The sequence below is a fragment of the Mus pahari genome, chromosome 1 (assembly GCF_900095145.1).
Source record: "Mus pahari chromosome 1, PAHARI_EIJ_v1.1, whole genome shotgun sequence".
Classification (NCBI taxonomy): Eukaryota; Metazoa; Chordata; class Mammalia; order Rodentia; family Muridae; genus Mus; species Mus pahari.
This window is the reverse complement of record NC_034590.1, coordinates 94783252-94803982: the sequence shown is the minus strand read 5'-3', so window position 1 is coordinate 94803982 and position 20731 is coordinate 94783252. Positions and strand designations below refer to the sequence as shown.

The 20731-nt window shown below is 45.9% G+C and overlaps 1 long non-coding RNA gene across 2 annotated transcripts in view; it reads left to right on the top strand.

The window, feature by feature from the left end:
• LOC110327230 overlaps positions 1-20731 on the top strand; it is a 61620-nt gene that overhangs the window by 11073 nt on the left and 29816 nt on the right. Inside the window, exons 1-3 of one of the 2 annotated variants that reach the window (XR_002380817.1) lie at positions 1750-1817; positions 5701-5781; positions 7138-7810. This is a non-coding gene — a long non-coding RNA (uncharacterized LOC110327230). Of the gene's footprint in view, positions 1-1749; positions 1818-5700; positions 5782-7137; positions 8477-20731 lie in introns of those variants that run through there. The other variant, XR_002380818.1, reaches the window with a different exon arrangement.

Below are 20731 nucleotides of genomic sequence, written 5' to 3'. Positions count from 1 at the left end.
CTTCCTTCCTTCCTTCTCTCCCTCCTTCTCTCCCCTTCCTTCCTTCCATTTATTCATTGTTTTTATTTATGAGATTAGCATGATTTGCATCACTTCACCCTTCCCTCTCCTTCTTACAGAGGCTCCCATCCACTCCTCTTTGCTCTCTTTCAAGTTCATGGCCTTCCCCACACCCCATTGATTATTACATGCTAGAAATACTTTCTAAATGCTGGGTAATAATGGGAAATATTGAACTTCAAATTTCCTTCTATCAGGCTGGAAGGATAGCACTCATCTGATTGTGTTAAGGCTAATTACGTCAGACATTCAGGGCTATAGGTGGTACACAGTGTCAAAAAGTGATAGTCTTAAAAATGTTAAAATCACTATTTCACACTTAGCCATTTAGCCTGTGTTTCTGGACTGCTTACGGAGTGCCCATTACTATTGTTGGTGTTCAGCATCGAGTTGTGGACAGAGCAAGGACCCCTCTCTCTCAGAACTTCCCCTTGCCTTTTGACTACAGTCCCCCACGTGCTGGAAGAAGGCACCATCTTTCCTTCAGGGGGCTCTAGGTCCTTGCCAACAGTCAGAGGCCAGGGCTGGGGTGTGGCTCCGTGGTAGAGCACTTGCTGCATGTGTAGGAGGCCACAGTTCCTTGCATACTAAAAAAAATCCTTGGCCTTGCTTCTGGGGGTGTGTTTGTGGGTTTACCGCATCTATCTGTTCTACTGGTCTGTGTGTCTGTCCCTCTATCTGTGCCACATTGTCTTGATACTGTGTCTCTATGGTAAGTTTCAAAAGTGGGTGGCATGATTTGTCCCTGCAGGTTTTTTGTTTGTTTGTTTTCATTTCTGCAAACATACATCATCGCTGGGTTTTGATAGGGATTGCTTCCCTGTGCATTCATGTGGGGAGGATGGACACACGTATTGGGTCATGTCCTCTCACCCATGGACATGGCAGGCCTCTCCATTTCTCAAGATAGTCCTTGATTTCTCTCACATTGCTTAGTTCTGAGCTTAGAAGCCCTGGGGTATTTTGCTAGATTTATTCCCAAGTGTTTCATTTTTTTAAAAAGTAATTGAATATAGCATTTAAAGTTCAGTTTAGATCTGTTCACTATTAATAGACAAGGATGCAGTTAACCTTTGTGTGTAGATCTCATATGCTGACATCTTGCTGGACTCACTAGTTCTGGGAGTGTTTATGCACGTGTGTGTGTGTGTGTGTGTGTGTGTGTGTGTGTGTGCACAAGCATTCTCAGGTAGATCTGTGTGTGTATATGTGCAGTTTCAATTAGGGTTTCTACGCTTATACTTATGGAATCTGCAAGGAGAAAGGATTGCATTTCCCCCTTTCCAGTCTGAACAGGTGGGTATCTGGAGTTTATTATTGTTATTGCTTCAGAATTCCTACATGTGAATGCCAGATGGGGTAGTTTAGCAGCAAATGGGAATGGAGGCAAGCTGAAAGAGGCTGCAGCTGCTATGCTGAGCAGGGGCATGGGTTTACATCTTCTTGTGTTAAAGATGGTCCTGGTGTGGTTTTCTGCTATTTAAGTGTGGATTAGTTAAATATTTAGACACCTTCTAGGCCAGGCAAACCCACTGTGGGCTGTGCAGACTTTGTGTCACTGTCATGGGAGCAGCTTCTTTGCTGGAGTCTCTGGCAAGCAGTGCCCAAGGGATGCAGTGCAAGCAGAGTTTGGAGTTGGCGGCAGATTTCCAGGACTGACAAGGAGGCTCACGGGATGCAGGTCATGCTGCATCTGGAAGATCATCTCTGGGCTTGGTGTGTCTCAAAAATCATCAGGCAAAGTGGCCCTGTCACAGGTGGGTGGGTTGGCTGTGTGGCTGTTGGAGGAGGTAGGCATAAGGTCAATCCTGCACAGTAGGTGAGAGGTGGGAAGTTCACAGACAGTGGTGGGGTGATCTGGGTGAAAGCGGGAGGTCCTCAGGCAGGAATGAGAGCTGGAACAGTCAATTCTTTTCCTTCCTCACTACTTCCCCTGCTTTCACATTGTGCATATGTAATCATGCCCCACCGTGCCTGATGAGGGTATACGTCCCACTGACCTAGTGGCCCCAGCTCTGTTGGCCTCTCTATGCCATACAGGGCCCAAGGAGTCCCTCAGGTGCTTCTGATGAGCTTAGCTTTTAGAACCTCAAATCTGAGAAGTGGGGTACAGCTGGAGCAGGTATGCCTGCCAAGGCAAACTCTTGGTGTGTGGCGGCCTTAGCAGGAACAGCATCTGGGACTGGAGCCAGGAAGAACCCAGAAGTTCCCAAGTCTGTCTGCATCTCACTCACGACCTGACTGGTGGTAAGGGAGATCAGAGAGGGGCCGAGATGCTATGGCCTAGGAGGCAGAACCAGAGATGGATCTAGGTCTTGCCCCACCCAAGCCAGGCTTGGCCCACATAAAGGAGGGTGGGTTTTCTGACACATATGGCTCTGCTTACCACTCTGTCCACTCATGTTCACACATGTATCAATGTAGAGGCCAGAAGTCAACATTATCTTCCTCTGCCACTCTCCACCTATGTTTTGAGACAATGTCTCACTGAACCTTGAGATTCCCGATTTTGACTAGGCCAGATGGCCCCAGTGACCTCCCTGCTCCCCTGGGACTGTCTGCCCAGCACCAGGTTATAGGTGCATGCCATCATGGGCAGTTTTTTAGATGGGCTCTGGAGATGGAAACTCAGGGCCTCATGTGTAAGTCATCTCTCCAGTCCCTCTCCTTGTTCTCTTTTCATTCTGCACTCTTAGGGGAATGAGTGAGTGGACAGCAGGAGCTGAGTCAGAAAACGACTCAAGGGAGGGTCTATTAATCAAGACTTCCCAGATCCCAATGAGAGATGCCCACCACCCTGACCCATCTCCAGAACAAAGCCGTGATTCAGACCAGCCCTTCCCCACTGGACCCTCCACTCATTTGTCCCATTGTACTTGAATTGTTTGACTTGGAGGTCTGCTTATGCATTAAGAGGCCTGTATGAATACAGAGAGCTTACTCACTGTGTGGGTACAGGAAGGCTATTTTTAAAGTTTCTTATTAGCATATACTATTTATATGTAATAGTGGGTTTTGTTGTGACATTTTACAATAATCAGCCAGCCCCTGGGTACTATAAACACACACACACACACTCATGTTTTTATATATTTTTTATATATACATATTTATACTGTAATTTTTAAAAGATTTATTTATTTCTATATATGAGTACTCTATCACTGTCTTCAGACTCTAGAAAAGAGCATCAGATTCCATTACAGGTGGTTGTGAACCACCATGTGGTTGCTGAGAATTGAACTCAGGACCTCTGGAAGAGCAGTCGATGCCCATAGCCACGGTGCCATCTTGCCTAGTATACACTGAGCCTGTATACTGTATTTAATATATGTATTTTGACCATTTTTACTCACATTTTCTCTTGTCCTCTTCCACTTGTGTAGATCCTTTCCTTTTTTCCTGACTAGCCCCACTTCTACTTAAAAACAATTTTTTTTTCTTATATTTGTGTCTGAGCGTTTTGGATGGACGGATGTCCGTGCCCCCTGTGTGTTTGGTGTCTAGAGAGATCAGAGGGAGTCAGATACCTTGGAACTGAGTTATGGATGGTTGTGTCACCATGTGGGTGCTGGGAATTGAACCAGCTCTTCTAGAAGTGTGGCCAGTGCTTTTAACTTCTAAGGAATCTCTCCAGTGCCCTCACTCACTTCTAACTGTGTGTGTGTATGTGTGCGTGTGTGTGTGTGTGTGTGTGTGTGTGCGCGTGTGTGTGTAGTGAGCCAATCAGTTTCACTTGGGTTGCTTACAGGAGCATGAATGAGAGGTTATTTACCGGAGGAGCACAGGCACCTTAACATTGGTTACAGCACTGGACAAATCACCCCTCCTCCCTCAGCAGGGCCCATAGATCCTCCGGGAGGGGGCAGGACCTTGTGAGAAGCCCCGGAGCTGTTTTCCAGGGAAGCTTGTTTAGCCCCACAGCTTTGTTAACTGTGACTCGCTCAGGTAGCTGGATGACTCAGGCTGGGATTGGGGAGGTAGGAGTTCTGTGGGCATAAGCTGCCAAGATCTCCTCTAGGTGCACAGGAGACTTAGCCTGGGCCAGCCAGACTCTTCCCATATGAGAGAGGGTCCTAGCAATACCTCAGACCTGGCTCACAGTCTTACCTGGAAAGACACCTACAACTTTAAGATCCAGGGCTTTGAGGAGTTGGCCCAGCCCCAGAACCCCAGCGGCACAGAAGCACTCTGCAGATGAATTGCTGCACCTACCCCCCCCCCCCCCAGGATTTTCTGCAGCTTGGGTGGCAAGTAAGTGGACAGTTGGGCCTCCATTGTGTCTGGCTGGTTTTAGCATCTCCCACTAGCACAGCTAACCGCTGGCAAGCAAGTGACATTAATGGCCTTTTCATCCTGTCCCTTTCTCCTGCCTGGGCATCTGCACATGCAATTATGGAAAGACAATTTAATGCTGACCAAATTAATTGCATTTGCCAAATGGGCTTGAAACAGTCTACAGGCACTTTTCCCTGTCAGCACAGTGGGGTTTGGTAGGCAGAGAATGAATACTAGTGACTGTTGGCACCCTGTCCCTGGCAGTGGGTCAGCTGTTTGTTTTGGATCGGTCACGTTGGAGAGCTTGCTGTGCAGTTGATGGTTGTGATGGGCCTGGGAAGAGACCTCTACTTCCTCACTTGCCCACCGCTTGCTCCCTGCTTCATCTTGAATGGCGTCAACTGTGTACTGCCCAGCACCTGCCATGGTCCAGGCATGTGGCAGGACGCACTATTTTTAATCTTCACATTTATGTAAAGGAAAGATCAGTATCCCCATTTCACCACAGAACTACTCACTCAGCTGAAATTTGTGTCTGTCCATAGCTTCCCACCCAGGCTGTGTCTCTGGAGGTGAAATGGGGGATCCTAGGATTGTGTCTTGGGCCTGGGAGTGAAGGGGGTTCTGCCGGCTAATGTCTCAGGTGTTATAGCTTTCCTGGATTAATATCCTGGTGTTAGCTCTGAAAAACTAGGCTATCTCTCTGTGCCTCAGTTGCCTAATTTGTAACATGGGGAGATGTAAGTTATATTTCCCTTCTCAAAAGTGGCCCTAATGGTGGTGGTGGGCACTGGTGTTGGGATGCTTGGCCATTGCTTGATCAGGATGGCACTGAGTAGACACCGAGTTTGTTGTAAGAGGGCTGTACATAGGGTAGAAGCCAAGAATGGAGACTGGGAAATTGGCTGAGGACTGGGGTGAGTTGGATAGTTGCCAAGAAAGCATCTGTGTTCTGTCCTTCAGTCGTAGCTTGCTGTGGATACTCAGTAGTCCCAGTGATAATGTTCTGAATGCAGACCAGAGAGATAGGTACCGAGACCAAATGCCTGGCTGGAAACTGTGAAGGGGTGAAGGGCTGGTTTTAACTTACAGCTTCAGAGTATTCAGCATCCTGGAGGGCAGCACTTCATGATGGACCTGTAACAGGGAACAGCTGAGACAAGTTGCTGTCTCCAAAGTCACACTGGTCGTGGCTGGTGTTCTCCAACCTGGCCCTGCCTTTCCTAAGATAACACCCATCCACAAGCTCAGGCGCCACCAGACGCTCAGTCTCATGTCCTGGAGATTTGATCCAGTGTATCTGCGTGGGCCCCGACTCCTGGTGTATCTGACCCCATGTTAACTCCTCCTGTCTTTCCTTAGGGTGATTCTGGAGAGTGCTCAGTCCACCCCAGTATCTTCACCAGAGCCTTCTACTTTGTTGACTGGATCTGGCTCATCAAGGTACTTACTGCTCAGTGGGCTTTCAGATGTGGATGGTGGTGGTGGTGGTGTCAGTGTCTGCTCACCTAGGCTTCCTCTCCTGGTCTGAGAGGGCTTCTGGCTTGCCCCAGGCCCGCAGCATCCTCACACTGTACACACTTGGTTTCTGCTCCCAGCTATCCTCAAGGCTTCATGGGAGATCTCAGGATGACCACTGAGTTCCTAGACAATTCTCAGTTCAGCTCCCTTCTCTGAGCTTCAGTTTCTAATCTTCACCATCGCTACGTTTTCCTCACCATGCCCCTCTGTTGCTATTTCCCAAAGCAAGCCTAGGAGAAACTTCAGCCAAACGGAAGCCTCCTCCTCCCACGACTTTGCCTGCACTACACTCATGGGCTCATCCTTGCCATGCAGTATCCAGAGTTCCCTCTGGGTTAGCCCTCAGTCCCTGTGCTGTAGGAAATGGAGCACTTCATGGAGAGTGTTAACCATGGGACCTTGGGGAAAAACTAGAGAGATGGGAATGTTGGGGTGTGGGATATCAACTGTGGAGGATATAATTTCTGTCCTGACGACTCATCCTGTCATGGGGAGTGTCAGAGCCTTTGGAGATGGTGACCTCTCAATCTGACCTCCACGTGTAGGGAATGGCACACGAGGAGAGATTCTGACCTGTCTCCAAGAGCCTTGAACACCCAGGGGCCAAATGAGAGCTTGAAGCCTGTGAGACAGTACATAATTTAATGGGGGGGGGCTCTAATGCTCCTAAAACAGAAGAATTCAGATAGGACACAGTTGGATATTAAGTATCAAGAGCTTAATGAGAGTAGGCAAGGAAGATATCTACAAAACAAGATGACTTTACAGTACGCATTTGCAGGTTTTTGGTTTCCGTTAGTCCCACCCTGTTCCTCCCCTACAGAGACACATCTGGGCAGGAGAGGTGCTTCTCTTGGAAGCCCACTTTACATTGAATCCACTCTAAGTAGACACACACACACACACACACACACACACACACACACACAGGCTTGTACGGCCCAAAGTTGATGAGTTAGAAGAGAAGATATTTATCAGCTCAGTGATGTAGTGGACCTGCCACTTAGCATGCTCAGCAGTGGGCTCGCTTATTCAGGACGACGTCCAGGTCCTGAGGCCAAAACTCCAATGTTTTCCGTGTTCAAAGAAGACATTTTAACCTGAGTGAGATCCATATGCTCCTTACCTGCTGCAGGTACGAAATCTTAAGTCGTATTTCCTCTTCAGCTCTCATCTCTGCTTAGTTTGGCCTTGTACTTACCCAGTGTTCAGTTACTGTATTTTCTAAACAGGGCAGGCATGAACAGTGCCACTCTAACCCAGCTTGGTCTCCTTCAGGGCTGAGGAAGTCCTTCAGGCAGAATGAGGAAGATACATAGATGGGCCATCTGGATAAGGAAAAGAGGAAGAAGATTTGAGATAATAAATGGATAGCTGTCATGGACTTTCCTCTTCTCCAGAACCAAGACCTACCACCTTTTCAGAGAACAAGTTCATTCTGGCTGGAGCTACAACACCTGGTCCCTTTCTTTGTGACCTGCCCTGGAAGACACGTCGGCAGAGCTGAGTGAGGCTCCCTGTCTGGCTGCTGTCCTGGCTTGCAGGATCTGGGAACACATACCCAGAAACAACTCCCCATCCATGTGCCCTGCCCTTCAAAGTCTCACCTTCCTCACATGCTTCTCAGAGAGCACATACTTCAAGAAAACCAAAGGAAGAAAAATATTGTTCCAAGAGTTTTGGAATTGACCTCTGGCTACAAAGAGCGTTGTGACTGGTTTACAAAGTTATACGATTCTCTGACAAAACTCTTTGTGACCAGAGCAACTACTTAAGAGTCTGTTACAAGGTGCACAGTGTATTCTCTCTGTGAGCTTACATCTGTGGGCTCCACAAAGGGCATGCATGCCAAAAGCCTGGGTATGTGGTAGTTCCCAGTGACTGAATCTTCTCCCATTGGAAAAGGGAGGAACAGAAGAAAAGTCAGGGAAATAGTCTATGAGCTGGCTAGGTTTGAGTGCCCATCATTCTCTTGGGTAAAAGGCCAAAGGAATGAGGGACATGTCCCAAGAAGTATGGCTGGAGCCATGCCACAAAGTCATACAGCCTCTTGGTGCACAGCTCTGTGCATCTCCAAGACTCAGTCAGTATTACATTGACTGATTCACTTGGTTTGTCCCCACCAAGACTCCCCAACACAGTGAAAGTGAGCATATGCCTTTCCTAGATTGGCTTCATTATGGACTGGAGCCTTGACTTAGTAGTCACCTCCAGCCCAAATCTGCTCTGCCCTTGTTTCCCACAGCAGGACTTGTGGGACTCACTTGGTGGTCATGATTGTAGATCGTGATGCACAATGCAGTGATTGGCTCACAACAGCTCAGCCTTCTTGCCACATGGGAACTTCCTTCAATATGACCTGATGCTCAACCACATTTTGGGACAACAGATGCCAGACCCTTTCCCAAAGCCCAGCCTCGCCAGTCTCTCAGCCATCTTTCGGTCTTCAATAAGGAAATACCAATGGTACCTGGCTGTCTTGGAGGCTGACTGCAGCCGCCCCATGTTTCCCTCCTCTAAACTCAGACCATTGTCAAGTCAAAAGCATAGATCAGAAACTTGTCTTCTACCATGAGCCAGTACTGAAGTCAATATCCTGACAGCAGTGTGGCCACAGAGATTAGCCCCCAGCTGTCACCCAAAGGTGTAACTCTGCTCATTCCGGGAGCATCACTTGACTGCATGCCACCCAGGAAACCTGCAAGCTCCTCCCTGATTAGGACCTTGCAAAGATCTTACTGGCTGCCAGCCCTAGGGTCATCATTGGGGCTTCAATCTAATATGCATGATATTTCCTTCTGGGCCAAAGGGAAGTACCAGGAATCCCTCTGTGGGAGCTTAGGAGCGGAGGAGATGACATCATATGAGGCTGGAGTAAGGAGGCTGTGGAGACAATGACAGAGCTGCTGAAGCCTGGGTCAGGCAAGGGGAGGAGGATGAGATGGCTCTGGGATTCCCTTCGCCCTACTGGGGACACCTTGTGGCTCCATCTTGTCCCCAGGCGTAGATTTAAAAGGCAGCATCCCACATTTTCTCTTTGGTATAAGCTGGGCTTCCACTGGGAACAGGCTCTCTCCTCTTTGTGGCCCTGCACCCTCCAACTCTGCTCTACAGGGGAAGTGTTGGCCCTGTTCCTGCTAGTTCAAGGCCCCTGCCCCTAGCCAGTGCATGCATCCTTTTTTCCTTATCTTGGTGACTAGAATTTCCCCTCAGACTGTCTTCCTTCTGGCTTCACCCTGCTTGATGCCTTTCTCTCCCCTTCCCTCTTCTCTCTTTCACATTGTCCCACTTCCCCTCCCCCTTTTCTTGTTGCCACTCTTCCTCCTCCTGGGCATACAGTTTCTATACAACTCATCAGGGATACTGTTGGTGTGGAAGAGGGGACTAGCTGGTAAACACTCTGAACTCTGTGGGACTCATCTTTGTGTGAGTGTTCAGTCACACACATAGAACCTAGAGGGTTGGTCCTTACGGTGGAAGCCATGCGGATCTCTCTCCAGAACTTGATGCTTGGGTCACAGTGAACTGAAAGATGGTGGGGGCTATTAGCTCAAACCTTGCTGTTAGAGGAGGGGGAATAGGAGCTTGTGTCATGTTTCTTGTTGGTGTGTGGTGGTTGACAGTTGTTTGGGCACACTGCCTTAAAAGTTCTAGACTGCATCCTGTGGTTCTCAGTCCGTACCAGGTAGAAACCAGCTCCAATGTTTAACAAGTAGATATGGGAGTCTGTTCTTCAGTCCTTGAACGAAGATGAAAAGTGCAGTCAGTGATTGAGATCAGACGAATCTCAGCGCCAACCTAGCTCCACTGTGGCATGGCTCACTCCTTTGATTTCGCCCTTCTGATCTGTGCACCCCAGACCAAGCCCTCCTCCCTCCTTCACAGACTCTGGTCCGAACTGCTATCTGTTTCTGGCTCAACTTTCCCAGATAAGGGGGGTGCTTAAAGGTTCATATTCTATAAATGGATGCAGTCTGCCAACGGCAGAACACATTTACAAAGCAAAGGGAATACAACACAGAAGTAAATCTTGGTGGCCATGCCTACCAGGTTTCCTGTGGGACTCAATTTTTTTCTTATTTTGTAGCCCCTCCCCCAGGGTGTGTGCATCTTTTCTTTGGGGTAAGGAAGCAACAACATAAACTGCGAAACAGGTGAAGAATCAATCCCCATACCTACTTGTACCCCTTCTTCAGTTGATTTTTGATTGTGGATGCACCCTCGGGCTGGTTACTGCTGCTGAAAGGATCAGGTGATGGCAGGCAAGTTGTCCCCTGTGCTGCCTGTTCCTTTCTTTTTCAACAACAACTTGCAGTTTTCTAGATGAGATAGTGGTAGGAAGTGGTAGGAAGGCAGGTTCCCTCCTCCTCCTCCTCCTCATGGGAAGAGGGAGAGTAGAAGGACCTGCGGGGCTTATGTTTGAATGGATGTTTGCAAGTTTCCATATTTGCTGATAGAGGTAGCCATTATTGAATTGATGGTAGATTATATTGTAAGTAGCCATGATATCATTATGCCTTTTCTTCCTTACAGATTCTATGATTTCTTAAACCTTGTAGTCAAAGCAATGGCATAGTTAACATCGTGTCCACAGTCTTGGCGACTAGGATTCTGCAGACTATTTTCTGGAGGCTCATGGTGAGGCTTCACACAGTGAGACAGTCATAGGTATCTCACTGGCGGCTTGTGTTTGATAGGCACCTTGGACCTAGGCTCTATAATGCATAGGTATGAAATGAACTTTTCTGCAGTTTTTGGTAGGTTTCATAGACTCATATATTTGTGACTGTGACCAGCTAGTGCAGATCTGAAGAGGTTGAAGTCTTGTATGGTGTGGGCCCAGTGACCATAGTGTAAATCAGAGTGATTATGGTATCTACATGTCTATGATAAGTTCGTGATTATCTCCATTTTCTCTAGTGCTAAGTAAGAAAATGTGCCAGTGACAATGTCTAGCCAGAGGTGACTTTTATGGCCATCAGGACTTCACTGAGTCTGTTGTTTGTCTACATTCAAGAGCACACTGTCACTTTCATGCCACATGGGCAATGTTTCTTTCATGGAGGTTCTGAACTGCAGGTGCCACCGTCTCTCCCCTCTACATACAGCCATATGCCTCTATGAGGTTGACCATGTCTCCCCCTGCCATACATTCCATGATCAAATCTGTCTTTTTGGCTTGTCAAATGGCTGGAAGATTTCACAGTGTTAGGGTTTAGGACTGCTCTCTCTTAATGCTTGAAGGCCTTGTCCAAGATCTTCACAGCTACTCTGGTATTGGTGTGTACATGGAATGCTGCTTAAGCTTTGAAAATAAGCAGTGGACCAGGGTCATTAAGACATAATAAATGTGAGGATGTCCTCATCAAAGAGGCTGTTTCAAAGCTCTTCCATTATCTTTGCTACCTTTACAGATGGAAAATGGTACCACTACAAAATGCTTTAAAAAAAATTAGAGCAAATCTAAGAGGGAAATTTATGGCCACAAATTTCCACCTCTTAAAATCCCAGATTCCCCAAACAACCTAATGATGCTCTTCAAGGTTGTAGACAAACAAGAGCAGCTGAAACTCCAAAGCAGTTGATGACAAAGCATAGGGAAGATGAGAGCTGGGGTTGAGTAGGCACCAAAAGTGACAAAGTACCAAAGAAACAGAAGCTTATTTGAAATGATCAAGAAAACTGACACCTCTACACTTGATCTTAGCCAAAAGGCCAAGAAGCAATGAAAACTGACACCTCTTACCTAGCTCAACTAACAATGAAGGTACTAATAAAGGCAATTGTTATCGAAATAAATAAAATCCACAGGACAATTGGGCAAACTTATATTACAGAGAGATGACTGTCCTGAAAGAAGGATATTTTAAAACATTTCAAGACAACAATATACAGAACACAATTGAAATAGAAATGAAGTATCTCCTAACTAAGAATAGCTACAGGCCATGGATTCACTGATGAACTCCCGTCCACCACTGAAGAAGAGCAAGGGCATCAACTAGAAATGGAAGAAATGCTGCTAAACTGAAGATAGCATTGCTGTTGACCCAAAACCCTAGACACAAGGCAAAGTGTCAGCCAGTTTCCTGGATGGACATACACGTGAAGATCCATAATGAGAGTACCAAGTTCACCAGGATATTGAAAATCTGATGCTTTATGATCAGGGTGAATTTAGCAAGAAACGCTAGAAAGTCCACATAAACTGGTGTCCAGGCAGGTTCAAAGGAAGACCCCTGTGCTCAGCCACCAAGAGCAGGATGCTGTCATTTTCTGGTACATAGATGGACATTGGCTTATTTGTACTATGGCGTGGATGGGTGGATGATGGGGCCTTAATGTAAAGAGAATTTTAGCCACATGTTGGAATCTGGTAAAAATTCACAGGGCGGGGTGGGGGGAGGGGAAATGATAAAATTCAAAAGTCGACATGTGGAATTGTCACAAAGTACCTCATTTTTCATAGCTAGTAACATGTTTCACCACAGACTAGGTGAAACTGAAAAATTACAGTGAAGGAAAATAAACACAGTTGCACAAAGCCCAAAGCAAAAGTCATAAGGGCATGAACAAAAACAAACCAAAAACAAAAGGCACCAAGACCCGAAGCAACAAAGTAGGAAACTCACATAAAAAAAAAAAAAAAAAAAAAAAAAAAGTCCCACAGATCTGAAAAAAAAAAAGAAAAACCAAAAAAAAAAAAAAAAAAAAAAAAAAAAAAGTCCCACAGATCTGGGAAATATAAGGTTTTCAAAGTCAAAGTTGGAACCCAATGGCTATTGACACAAACATGAGCTTCAGACAAATCTAAGCTTAAGCCAGTCTCTATGGTGTCTGTCACGTTTTGTTTTTTTTTGTTTTTTTTTTTTTTTGTGATGTCACAAAAGAGTGAACCAATGATAGTAGGGCGCAATCCAATGCGGTTTCATTGACCCCCAAGGACAGCATTAGGTATTGTTCTTATGCCTGTGACCAAACCTGGTAAGAAGCAACTTAAAGGAGGGTGGCTTTGCCTCAGGCTTTCAGAGAACAGGAAAGGGATTGTCCTGGGAGGAGCCAGTGGTTTGGAGAGATATATTTGAGGTATTATGGGTTTTCTGTTTTGTTTTGTTTTGTTTTGTTTTGTTTTTGGAAGCCTTGATTCTTTCCAGTGATTTGATTCTAATAGGTTTTTGTCTCCCATGCTTTTACTGGCTCTCAGCACTACCTGAGAGAGGCCAAGCATTCGGTCACATGACAGGCTGCGATTTTCACATTCAACCCTTAAGGAGGACATCTGGACCTTTAATAATTGCAGCACAGGCAATGGAGACAGACAAAATCTGTGGTTTGCCCTGTGGTATATGCAAGAGGGGAGCAGCTCACTGGAGAGTGTGGTGTGATGTAGGCTGCCTCAATGGCTTTCACTAAAATTTCTTGGAAACTTAGGCTTGTGCAGACTTCATCTCTACACTCATGAAATATTTTTTTTTCTAATTCTCTCATACAATGTACCCTGACCAGTTTCTCTTTCCTGTACACCTAGCCCCTACCTCCCCTCTTCCCCAGATTCACTTCCATTTTCCTTCAGAAAAGAACAGGCTTTCCAAGGATATCAACCAAAACACAGCAAAACAAGATGCAATAAGACTGGGCACAAATCCCCAAGGCTGGGCAAGGCAACTCAGTGGGAGGGGCAAAGTCCTATGAGGTAAAAGGTACCTCCCCTTTTCCCTGTTAGGAGTCCCATAACACCAGGCTACACGGCCATAACATATATGCAGAGGACCTAGTGCAGACCCTGCAGGCTCCCTGATTGATGGTTCAGTGTCCGTGAGCCCCCATGATCCCTGCTTAGTTGATTCTGTGGGCCATGTTCCCCTGGTGTCTGCAACCTCTCTAGCTCCTACAATCCTTCCTCCCGCTCTTCTTTGGGGTTTCCTGAGCCCCACCTAATGTTTGGCTGTGGGTCTCTGCATCTGCTCCCATCAGCTGCTGGAGGAAGCCTTTCTGATGATCTGGACTTCTGGTGGCCACAGTGGTCTCTGGAAATTCTTAAATTTATGGTCATCAAAAGGATGGTAGCTCCCTTCTCCACTGTGATGTAAGAAAATGTACTGTCACTCAAGATGCTCCAAGGCATCTTTTGTCTCATAGGTGACAGGGATGGAGGATAAGTGGACACTCAACTTTTAAGCTCATGGAGAGACTGGGGATAGGGGTGGAGGTAGAGGTAGAGGTAGATATGATCAAAATGCTTGCCATAATTTCTTTCCCCTTCTCTACAAACCCATGTACCTCTCCAGTGCTATCTTTTAAATTCAAGGCCTCTTTTAAAAATGTTATACATGTATTCATAAATATATATAAGCAGCGTGTGCAGTCTAACACTATTAAGTACGTGTGTGTTTTCAGGGCTGATCATGGTGTTGGATAATTAATCGCTGTGCTCTCCCCTGGGGAAGACCTCCTCCTGTGGTCAGCTTTACGCAGTTGCCTGTTCTTTGCCTAGGGCTGAGTTTCTCTGCCTTCACATTGGCATGCTCATTTGCGCCCTCTCTGTGTAGGTTATGTTTCGGCAGATATGTCAGTGAGGCTTTATGGACCTCGACTCTGACATTTCTAGGAGACACAACCTCACAGCAGACTTCTTGATAGTCTGGCTCTTACACTCTTTCTACCTGCTCTTCCACAGCAGTCCCTGAGCCTGAGGTGCAGGAATTCTTTTGTAGATGGATCTACTGGGGCTGGTCTCCACAGCTCACATTTTGATCAGTTATGGCTTTCTGTAATGGTCTTTATATGTTGTAAAGAGAAGTTTCCTTAATGAGGGATGAGACCTACACTTAACCTGTGGGTATAAGAATGAATATATTTAGTGTACATCTTTAAAGATTACACTGGTTTACTGAAGTGGCATATATATATATATATATATATATATATATATATATATATATATATATATATATATATATTTCTTCAGCATCCATGGCTTCACTAGTCTTCGGTAGTTGGCTAGGTTTCCAGTAACAAGTATGATTTCTCGGTCCAACTAGAGAGCTGTTGGTTACTGCAGTGTATGAGTGCAGCCACAGGATGACAAGGGTTATCATGCCATGCTGGGAATTGTGGTTCATAGGCATCATTGCTGGGGAGGACTATTTGTTGCTTCCTTCCATTGGAAGTTTAACATGGCCCTCTCTGGTTACCATGGAAATGAGGTCTCGGGGAGGGGCTGTCTGGTGAGATCTAGCTCAGGGCTTCTGATCATGTGATGTGCAGGACATCTCCAGGCACAGGGAGTTAAGTTCCACCTCTAAAGGACAACAACCAAGGGCAATAGCCTACGGTATTTGGGCAGTCTTAAACACCTCTGATAAACTCAGAGGATGGCTTCCTTCTCATGACTGATGTTTGGGACTTTGTTAGACAGTCCATGGCCTTTGTGGGGAGCATTGCCAGCTCAGATAGCAAAAGGTTCATTTAAGCTTTGTACATTTATACAGGGAGTAATGTGTATTACAGGTGTTTATGTGCATAGTTATGATGTACATTTATGATGATCCCTCTTCTATTTTTTTTTTTCATTCTTACTGTTCTTTTGTATTTATTTCATTCCTTCTCCTTAAATAGAACCCTCTACTCCCACCTTCTGAGGACACATACCCCGCCATTTCCTTTTTGTTTTGTACCCCCCCCCCAGTAATCCCCTTTCCCTTTCCCACTTTCTGTAGTTACCACAGGTTACATATTCACATGTGAAGACTGGGAACTGGGAGCCTTCAGTGAATGAGAACATGGTACTCTTATCTGAGTTACCCTACTACCTCAATATGATCTTTTCTAGTTCTACCAGTTAGCCTGCAAATTTCCTTTGAGTTTTCTCTATGCTAAATACAGTTTCATAGTGTGTATGGACCACATTTTTCATGGCCCTGTACTCAGCTGAAGGACACTCAAGTTGTTTCCATTTTCTATAACTGTGAGTAGAGCAGCCGCGAGCACAGCCGAGCAAGTATCTGTCCCACTATGGTGGTTTTTCTTTTCTTTTTCAAAACAAAACAAAACAAAACAAACAAATAAAAAAACCCAGAAACCTTTGGATTGATTGAGTTTCACATCTTGTACTCTGGACCCACTCATCTCCCCCATCCCTTCATCTCTACCCTCCATGCTTGTAACTTCCCCCTGTCAAAGAAAATAAAAATCAAAAGTAAATACAAGTGTCTCATTGTGGAAATTGTAGTGTTATGCTGTGTCTCACAGCATCCCCTTTTGTCCACACATCTTTATACTTGTAAATGTTTATTGCAATGAGTCATTGGTCTGGTACGAGACCTCTGGCTTCTGCTATACCATCAATACTGGATCCTCATGGGGGTTAGATAGCATGTTGTCGCCCCATGTCCTGGAGATCCTGCAACTTTGGATATGCAGGACTTGTCCTTTCACACACTCTAGCAGTTCATAGATGAGGTTAATGTCGAACTGGGTCAATGCGAAGCCCTGGATCTGGTTGTGTGGGTAGCTGAGTTTGTCAGCCATCAGCTTTCCTGCACCCACAGCGGCAGAGCAAACTCTCCAGAATGGCCCTGTGCTCACCCAGCGCTGCAGTCGACAAGGGGCAGGGCCAGCTCCTCCACTCTCATGACCTCTGGACTCACTCACTAGCACCCATACCATCAGGGCCAGCTCTAATGTGCTGCCCAGGTAAGGTAGGTGCAGGCCTGGATTCCCAGGTGCTGCGGTCAGTGAGAGGTAAGGACAGCATTCTAGAGTGCCACAGCCAGTGAGGTGAGGCCAGCTCTGCACAGCCCAGACTAGGTATCTGCATGGTCTTTGGTGGTAATATGAGCCATCGACATCTACACAGATCCCTGCTGCTGCATGGCCACAGACCCAGACATGGCCCTCAGTGGCAGCATTGGTTGGGACTTTACCATGGCCTCAGGTGGTAGGGCTGGCTATTCCCAACAGGCTGTTCCTCTTCACCGTGACATCTTCAGTTTCACCTCTCCTCATAGTGCTCAAACTTTCACACTTCTTTCTCTTCTATATGTCCACTACATATTTATACATTATAGTGGCTTCCACTGCCACTGAGCCAAAAAGCCTGTGAGTCCCTGGCTGGGTGTAGCTCACTCACCCTGGCAGCTGGCTAGGCTCTCAGTGTCTTCTGCTCATTCGTGCCATTGGTCGGCCTCTCGATGTCTAGTCATTTGAGTATACACTACGGAGTATTATAGCTGCTAATCAATCAGTATCACAAAAGCGAAAGGCAGGGTTATCTTAAGAGCCTTACAGACTGAAATACACAGCAGCTTTGGGGCTGACAACACCAGTCTTTTAAAGGGGGGAAGTCAAGTTCTAAGGGACCCAAACCTTAACTCCTTTGAGGCTCTGGCCCCAGACCCAGACTGACCTTCCCAAGTCTACCTCCTGAGAAGGACATAGAACTAATGTTCACATTGTTCTTTTATCAGGACCTCTGAGAAAGCCTCGGGTTACTATGACTCTCAGCAGAATTTGTAAATGGCTTTTAATAGGATGGCCATTTTCACAATGTGAGCATGGGATGTCTTTCCATTTTCTAGTATCCATATCTCTCTCTTCAGAGACGTAATGTTTCTGTTGTAGACATCCTTTACTTTCATGGGTAGGTTTATTCACAGATATTTTAAGGTTTTTTTTTTTTTTTTTTTTTTGAGGCTATTGTGGATGGGAGTGTGTCCATGATTATATTTCCTGTTTGTTTGTGTAGAAAATCTATTGACTTGCAGGTTGATTCTGCATCCTAACATGCTGCTGGATTTGTGTTATCATTTCTAGAAATTTCCTGGTGGAGTTTTTGGAATCACTGTCTGCAAATAGGGATAGTCTGACTTCTTCTTTCCCTATTTGTATCCCTTTAGTTTCCTTCTCTGGCATTATTGCTTCATCTAGTAGACTGCACATAAGCCTGTTATGTTTTTCATAAGTATATTCTGATCATGTCCTTTCATCTTCCATACCTCTTCCCAGACCTTCCCCACTTCCCTACCCAACCGACTTTATGTTCTTAATATTCTTTCCCTCCCCTTTTATTTTTCCACAACAAATAAACACAAAAAAACAAAAATAAAAACATATTAGCAAATATTACAAAGACAAAAAAAATCCACTTAAAAAAAAACAACATAGAATTGTTTTTGTGTTGGCCAACTACTGCTGGACATGGGTCTGGTGCCTGCCCTGGCATACAGTTGTTGTTCTAATGATACTCCTTTGGAGCAACTGATTTTTTCTTTGCCAGCAGGTATCAATTGCAAGTAGCTTTTTAGGTAGTGGTTGGACACCATATCCACTTTCTTGTCTCAGTGCTGGGACATCCTCTGGTCTGAACCTGGAGCTTGGGGAGAGAGCTGGGAGTTAGGGAGGATGAGTGGAGTTCAGGGTCAGGCAGACTCACTTGGTTAGACCCTGGCCAGGAAGCACAAGGTCTGGCCAGGCAGAAAGATTGGATGTGGTATGGGCAAGGTCTGTGGCTCAGAGGCAGGCAGGGTGTGTCCTAGCTGAAGCCTCCAAGTTGATTGTTGTGAATGCACAGGTGACCGGACTGGGCTGGGAACTGGATCTAGGGGCATGGGGAAAGTATGTGGAGCGAGGAGTCAGAGGACACTGGCGAAGGATTTGAAATTCTTTTTTGTATAGCTAATATAGCAAAAAATTTAAAACACATATAAATGTTGAGGATAGATGAATAGTCAAGGTGATAAACATGGGCAGTAATAAACCTGAAGTAAAACCACAAACTAAGCCCAAGTTCAACAGACAAAAATATAAATCAAACCTCACAAACTCAAGTGATTGGATCAGGACACAAACTCACTGTAACCAAAGCAAACTGGAGAGGGAAGGGTTCACTTGGCTTACACTTCAACAGTACTATTGTTCATCATCAAAGGAATCGGGACAGGAACTCAGGCAGGGCAGGAACCTGGAGGCAGCAGCTGATACAGATGCCCGGGAAGAGTGGTGATTGTTGGCTTATTCCCCATGGCTTGCTCTGTCTGCTTTCTTATAGAATCCAGGACTACCTGCCCAGGGATGGCTCCACCTACATGGGCTGGGCCCTCCTTCCCCCATCAATCATTAATTAAGAAAATGCCCTTCAGGTTGTTTCACAGCCCAGTTTTTCTCAACTGAGGCTCCTACCTCTCTGATTATTCTTGACAAGTTGTTATCAAACTAGTCAGCACAGAAGTGAAGCTAGGGTATGTCAGTGGTCTTTTCATGTGGGGACCAAAATTCTGTAATAGCATTGTGTTTTCCCACCTCATTATCTCTTCATTCAGGAAATCCATTGCCTTTTGCCTTGAGCTTAGATTGATGGGTTTAAGGACTATAGCTCTCACATTGTGATGCTGTTCCAAGACACCCTAGAGCACGTGATAAACATCTATGGTCCCAAAAGGAAGAAAGCTTCATCACAACTTCCCCCAAGACCTTCATTCAAATTCTAGGATTCCTACAGACAGTGGGTTGATAGGTTCAAACCGATCAACAAAACCTGTTTATACAGCATTCTATAGTCATAAAAGTCCTTCTTACAGGCATGGAAGTCAGAGCCCTTACTTTTCTGTATCATAAATGCTTTGGTTTTGATAATTTCTAAGCCACAGAAATTTACCTCTTGTACTGTAGGTGGTTGGCCAGTTAAGACTAAGATACCAGGGTGTCTTAGTGAGGGTTTCTATTCCTACACAAACACCATGAACAAGAAGCAAGTTAGGGAGGAAAAGGTTTATTCGGCGTACACTTCCACATTGCTGTTCATCACCAAAGGAAGTCAGGACTGGAACTCAAGCAGGAGCTGATGCAGAAGCCATGGAGGAATGCTGTTTACTGGCTTGCTGCCCCTGGCTTGCTCAGCTTGCTTTTTTATAGAGCCCAGGACCACCAGCCCAGGGATGGCATCACCTACAATGGGTCCTCGCCTTGATCACTAATTGAGAAAATGCCTTACAGCTGGATCTCATGGAGGAGGCTCTTTTCTCTCTCCTTTCTCTCCTTTCTCCAGTTTGTATCAAGTTGATACACAAAACCAGTCAGTACACACTGGATGCAGGGTGAATGAAGGTTGATTTCTCTAACACAACACTCTGTTCTCTACACATGATCGAATGAGTTTTTCTTAGTAAAAGTGGCTTTGAAGCCTGAGTATGAGTCTTTCCTCAGGTAAGACAGGTCTAAGATCTTTGACCCCTGACCTGCTTCAAAGCTCTGAGCCTAGCTGGGAACAGAGGATGCATGCATAGAGAATAATGAGATAAATGTTCCCATCATGATGTGACAGGCAGAGTGACAACCCTCAGACATGTTTATAGCCCTCCCCTGATATTAGTAATTGCCTGATGTGGAAAGGTGGAGATGATTAAGTCAAGGAAGGTCACCCAAGGAAACTTCCCTTGATCACCCATGTGGACCCAGTGCTATCACAGAGGCTTTGTCTAAAAGAAAAGGATGGAAGGTTGCTGAGGACCAGTATCTTGTGGGAAGCGGGTGTGACCAGGCCCTGTGATCCCTGTTTACCAAGAACCTGAGCCTGCTGAGCCTGGGCACTTGGACGATCCTGTGCTGTGATCCTGTACTGTCTGCCTGATGAGTCACTGGCCTATCACTGGGAGCCCTGGTTGAACTCTGATTGGATCCAGGAGAGGGGGTAGGGATTAGGCCAGAGGACTGATGAAAAACAAAAACAGGATGTGCCCCAGGGGAGGAGGGAGAGCACTGTTTTTGAAAAAGCTGTTTAAGAATGCGTTGGAAAAAAAGCTGTTTGAGAATGCTGTTGGAGAAAGCTGTTTGAGAAAGTTTGAGAAACCTTCCTTGACGTTTGTGTCATCCCCCC